Below are 6,838 nucleotides of genomic sequence, written 5' to 3'. Positions count from 1 at the left end.
CCTTCTTTATCTCCTCGTTCGCTGCATACTGCGGAACCAACAAAGCTCTCTCCCTAATCTTGGAAGTGATCTCTGCCACAGTCTCAATAGTCTGGTGAAGGTCCTGAAACTCCCTCTCTAGCTGTTGCACCCAATCGCCGGTGCAAACTCCTCCTGGAATCTCGTGACAAAATCTTCCCAAGACCTGGCCACCACGGTCGCAGATCCCAATGCCCTACAGACCTCCTCCTACCAATCACGGGCTTGGTCCTTCAAAACACAAGATAAAAATCCTACTTTCACCCCTCAGGGCAGAAACTCGCCCGTTGAGTATTCTCCATGTCAACGATCCATCGGCGGGTAGAAATAGGGTCCTTCGCCCCAAGGAACTCTGGATCTCCACAAGCCTTGAACTCGCATAATGAGGGAGTCCGCGCTCCTTACGCCCAACTGTCCTTCTACGATCTCAACTCGAAAAGCCCCGAGTCGCTCATCTAGCAACTCTATAAGCCTTGTGTGATACGCGACCAGACGCTCCTGCACAATATTTATGATCCCCTCCTTGATTGTACCAAAGATCACAAGAGTCTGTTCCAAAATACCTTGGGTGATCTCCAACGAGATGAACTCCCGGATCTGCTCATCAATCGGTTCAAAACCAACACCTGAGCCTGAACCAGAACCCAAACATCCTCCAAGAGTGCTCATCACCATTCTCAAAAGCAACCAAACAGTAATCAGAACATACTCAAAGAGACCTCATCCCACAGGCTTCCTAGATTCTCCGTGACCATCCCTAATTCGAGTATGGGTCTTGTGCTTCCAGTAGTACGAGCCCAATACTACCTTCCACACCTATCCATACTTTACTTAGGAATTATCATGATTCCTTCAAGTCGCCCTCTTAAACTAGCACTCTAAATACCTGATGAGCAGCGCATCAATACCCACTAAAACACCTCCTAGGCTCTCCTAGGTTCCTCATCCTCACCCTGCCATCAGCTGCTGAAGACTCCCCCTAATGTCATCTAACTACTTCATGAATACAATCACATGCAATAAAGCTTAGATAATCCTTCGAGTAAAAGACTCAACCCTACAACGGTTGGACTCAGACAAAAGTTGTGCAAATGGGTCAAATCCAACACTCTTACATTATTTAACCTTTACAACATGCAACTTAACATATTCATGAAATAATTAGCTCACATTAGTATGAGTCCCACAAAGCACAAAGCATGCAGCCTTTAGGTATCGAAAAAACTAACCAGCACATCACCTAATCAGGCCATTCTATCCCAATCATCTGAAATCCATACTAGCATGCAATTCTAAAAGCTCAAACAACAGGCATATAAAGGCATCTTTCCTAATCATGAAATCCTAAGCAGATCCATAGCCCTATTCTAGCATGCAATTCTTATAACATATATCATAACAAACATGTGTGGGTATTATAGGAATCACTTACTTTAGCTCGACTGATTACACACATCACATCCTTTTTTTTCTTTATAAAAATCCTTTTAGAGAACTTATTTTCTTTCAAAAGATTACCATTTCCTCAGTTTGAGTTCAGACACACCTGAGAGTGTGTCTGAATCCCTCAAACCAAGGCTCTGATACCAACTTGTTGTAACAACCCGTTATTTCAAGTCTATGTAAATCCATATCATAGAATTAATACCATATGAACTTGAATACCTTACGGACATGTTTATATAAGTTATTTTATATACATACCTTTTAAATCATATTTATTTTATAAGTTATGAACACTTATATTGAAGCTATACATTTATAACTCAATATACAAGTCAATATAAGTCAAGGGATCAAAGTTTAAGGCACAAAATGACACACCACAATGAGTTTACGGTTTAAGAATATCTAGAAGATGTGTTCACGGTCCAAGAATATTAAATAAAAAGGGTGTTCACGGTTAGGACCAAACCGTGAACCCTTTTAAGATTTCAAACCATAAACAACTTTATGGATAAAAGTCAAACCGTGAACACTATGTATGAATGAAAGTCAAACTGTGAACTCTTCCCCATGTGATCTCTTGGCCGTGAACACCTCATTCAAGACATCCTTGACCGTGAACATGCTTCTAAAATGACCATAAGGCCGTAAACCCTCATCAAATATCTTCATACTCTTATCCAAGGTTGATTTCCCAATGTGATTACACCGTAAACATTACATTCACCGCGTTAGGAGTATCCTTCATATTTAAGGAACAAATGGATTCATTTAACACTTACAGTGAACATAACTCACTTCATATGCTCTCAAGTATCAAAGTATCTACCCAGTTAAACTTCAAACTCTCAAGAACACTTCATATCTACATCCATAATTTCTTCACTATTTGTAAGTAATCCCCATGAACTAATATTATTTACATTGTTAAATTACTAATTAGCTAATTAGGGATACAATTATGTGTAAAATATACTCACGATACGGTTAATCACACGTGAGAATTTGTGCCTCGTCGATCTAAATCATTGTGGAAATCATTTCTTGTGAGCTTAGGTGTGTCACTATTGCTTATAAGGTATACCCAATTATACCTTGTCACGGTCTCATTTTTGCTTAGATATCAAAATGACCAGGGACGATACATTCATTTCTTACATACTAGACAAACTGTCTTTTATGCCACCTATCCCTACCTAGATAAAAGCCAACCAAAAATGAAGACTTGCGATCCCATGATCCATCAAGCAAACAACGACATATCCTTACAAGAAAACCAAAGGAGAAACAAATATCTATCAACATCTAATCCTCAAAGACAAATCAACAAGAAAACAAATGGATTCAATAAAGATATACCAAACAAAACAAAAAATTATTCTATATTTGGTATTTTCAAACAAACTTTCAACCAAATGGTTATTTCAAAACAAAAATCATAAAATCCCGCGATTTGTTTTAACCATTTTTCACAAAAGAAGATATCTCAATCACTCAAGTCAAATACTCTTAAAAAGGTCTCAAATGTAGCAAATTCTTAATGCTAAAACAAAATATCTTTTTACAATAAATCGATATTGATCAACAAACAGGATACTATCAAAGAAGAAGCTGCAACAACAATGGATTTCCCGGGATACTGTAGCCTTCATCACTGAAGAATCTTAGTTGCAAACTGCACTATGAAAATTGCTAAACCTCTCTACATGTATTTCCCGACGGAGAGAGAGTGAACTTTAATGGCATGAATGAAGAAACCCGCTGAGTAATGCTGAAACCAGTCTTATGTGATTGATTATCTAATAATGAGACTAAGTGACTTTACAGGAAAAGCATAGCTGAACACCTCCAATATGAGTGTGAGTCGTCAGAGAGAGACATCACTCATTTTTAGTGATCATTAACTTGTTCTGCTGCCAGAACAACCAAACACCCAAGTGAAGTGTGAGCTATACCTATGAGCGTTCATCTGAATCGACCTGTTAGACCACTTGTCGTCATTAATAATGCTATAAAATCTAAGGAAATTTCTTTAGATACATATATGACTACCCTTTGATAACCGAACCCGAGACTTTGATTCGGAAACAAATTTCTGAAAATCTTTTACATAAGATATGTTAAACCAAGTCACAAACTTTCAAAACGATTATAATGGTTTTATATATATCTTCTCATTGACAAAACTTTTATCCCAAATCTTCAAGATTAAAACTGTTAATGTGATTATATCTATCCTTATTTCATCAATGATCACATAGGGGGAAATTGTTGAAAAATGTTTTTATATGTGATCATCACTGAAATAAGACGAATTGGTTTTATATTATCTAACAAATATTATCAGTTATTTCAGGTTGCGTGGATTCATGCTTAATTATGAAATAGAAAAATATGCAAAAGACGAAATACGCAAAGACGGAAAAATAGACGCAATATTTGGTCGTTTGAAGACAAAACAAATCAAGACTAAAATTGTCAAGAATTTAAAAACCTCAAGGGTCAAAAATGGAAATTCAATTCACAATTGGATATATATATATATATATATATATATATATATATATATATATATATATTATAAATATATATGTATATATATTATATTGTATATATATATATGTATATTGTATATTATATATATATATATATATATATATATATATATATATATATATTGGAAAGTAATCAACTCAAAAGCAAATGTCCCCAGCCACATGCACTCTTCCAGCTTTCTATTCTTCTGCCACAACTCCACCAAAGCTATTACCATCGTGCATGTGTTGTGTGCTGTGAGGAAAGAAAGCAAATACAGCACAAAAGAAGAAAACCCACAACTCTCATCCTTTCCAGCTTTCAACCAACTTTTCCATTACTTTTCCTTAAACTAAGAAAGGTTGCTAACTTCATTTCTGCATAAATAAATGCATGTACGTGAGTAAGTTTGAGTGAGTGAATTGTAAGAGTTTAAGTGTTTTGTGTTTCCTTGAAATATATCTCCTATTACTCTCTCATCTCCAGAAGAATAAACACATAGCCAACCTCAAAATACTCTCCAAACACCCTCCAAATACCGTCCTTAAACCTCCTCAAAAAACCCTTTCAAATCACCACAACCATCATCACCTTGCTGTTTTTCGACATCAGAATTTGCAAGTTAAAAAAAAAATCACCGAGCACAACTCAACAAGATAATACGGGAGAGATTTTCACCGCAAATTATTCAGGACCTTACCTACATCCAGGAATTTTCCTCGATTTTTTTTGACCACTGGAAACCCCAGAGAGACGCGAGAGAGAATTGGCTATCCATAGAGATTTACTACGAAAATCTATATTCGTAACCACCCAAAGCTCTTTCAACATCACCCTCTCTGTTACCTTATACCACCAAAACTACAACCTTCTTACACCTTCTACCACCCTCCAAATACCCACTTCAACCTCATCAAATCACCTTAAAAAACCCCATACCCACATACAAAAAAAAAACATTACCCGTGTATTTTGTATCGTTTTGTAAACAATTCATTGTTACATAAAAAGAACTTATTGTTACTTACCGGATTGAACTTTGAACAAATAGAGACACAGTCTATTAAGATCCAGTCCAATTCTAAACCAGTTCAGTTAATTTATTGACGAACCGACTTTATATATATTTATATATTTATATATTTTATTACAGCTTTACGTCATTTAAATACTGTCATTTATTTCATTTATAGCTTTCAGTCATTTATAGCTTTCCAGTTTATATTTATTCCGCACTTTTTTTTTTTTGCATCTTATCTCCTTAAATATATATATATATATATATATATATCTGTCACCCAGTAACTGGTATCCGAGCCTTTATTCGTGGTAATCAGATCGTATATTTTCAACACTCATAATAATACTCAACTTCAAATTGTTAATATTATTACTTCTAGTTTTACTGGTAGTCTCAAAGGATAGTGGGATTTCTATATTTCACAAGAAGAAAAAGATTATATTTTATCTGCTAAGAAAACTATTATAAAACAAGAAAATAATCAACAAATACAAACGTTTGAAGATGATATGGTTAACACTTTAATTTTTGCTATTATCAAAAACTTTGTAGGAGATCCTACTACTTTTCAAGAAAAAACTTCAGAAATTTTAATGAATTTACATTGCAGAAAACTTACTGATTTTAGATGGTATAAAGATAATTATCTTGTTAAAGTTTTTTCAAGACCTGATTGTAAAGAGTCTTATTGGAAAGAACGTTTTATTGCTGGCCTTCCAAAACTCTTTGCAGAAAGAGTTAGACAAAAATTAAGAGAAAGTTTTAATAATACCATCCCTTATCAAAATTTAACTTATGGAGATCTAATAAACTACATTAATAAAGAAGGATTAGCAGGTTGTGCTGATCTTAGGTTTAAAGAAAAGCTTAAAAAGATAGAATTAACAGTAAAAATGAATTGGGAAATTTTTGCCAACAATATGGTTATCAGCCCTTGAATGGTCAGTCTACTTCAAAATCTAAAGTATATAAGAAAAGACCTTCAAAATATTTCAGAAAAAAGAATTATAATCTTCCAGAAAATTATAAAAAAAGGCCAAGATTATGCGTCAAAATCCAAAAAACCTTATAAACCAAATTATAAAAAATCTAAGAGAAAATCAAAAGATATTATTATTTGTCATAAATGTGGGCGTAATGGCCATACAGCTAATAATTGTTATGCTAAGACAAAAATAAATGAGTTAAATGTTTCTGATGATTTAAAAGAACAAATAAGAAAAATTATTTTAAATATTGATTCAGATTCCGATGAAAGTATTTCTGATTTTCAAACAAATGATTTAAATATTCTCGAAAATACTACTTCAAGTTCAGAAGATTCTGATGTTTGCGAATGTATTGGTAAATGTCATTGTAAAAATCTAATCAATGTAATTACTAGTAGTTCTATTAACGTTCTTTCACAAGATGATAAAGATCTTTTAAACTCTCTTGATTCTATAAAAGATAAAAATATCCAAGAATTATTAATAAAGCAGATGCTTAATAAAACTAATAACATAACTCCTGATAATAATGAAAATTTTAATTTAAAAAATATATATGAAATATTTACTGAAGCAAAGCCAATCTCTATGCAAGAACTTCAAGAAGAATTAAAAATAGTAAAACAAGAGATAAAAGAAATAAAAAATAAAATTTTAATTTTAGAAAAAGAAAAACCTTCTATTTTTAAAAACAAAAATATAGAAATTAATAAAGAAGAAGTAAATAAAATTTAAAATGAAACTATCATCGTTAATAAAAGCAATACAACAATTGAATAAAATTGAATAAATATTTTATATAATTTTAAACAATAATCATATTAATGAT

Source organism: Lactuca virosa, chromosome 5 (genome assembly GCF_052849685.1).
Source record: "Lactuca virosa cultivar CGN04683 chromosome 5, Lactuca_virosa_CGN04683_v6, whole genome shotgun sequence".
Taxonomy (NCBI): domain Eukaryota; kingdom Viridiplantae; phylum Streptophyta; class Magnoliopsida; order Asterales; family Asteraceae; genus Lactuca; species Lactuca virosa.
Note: the sequence above shows the minus strand (reverse complement) of the source record.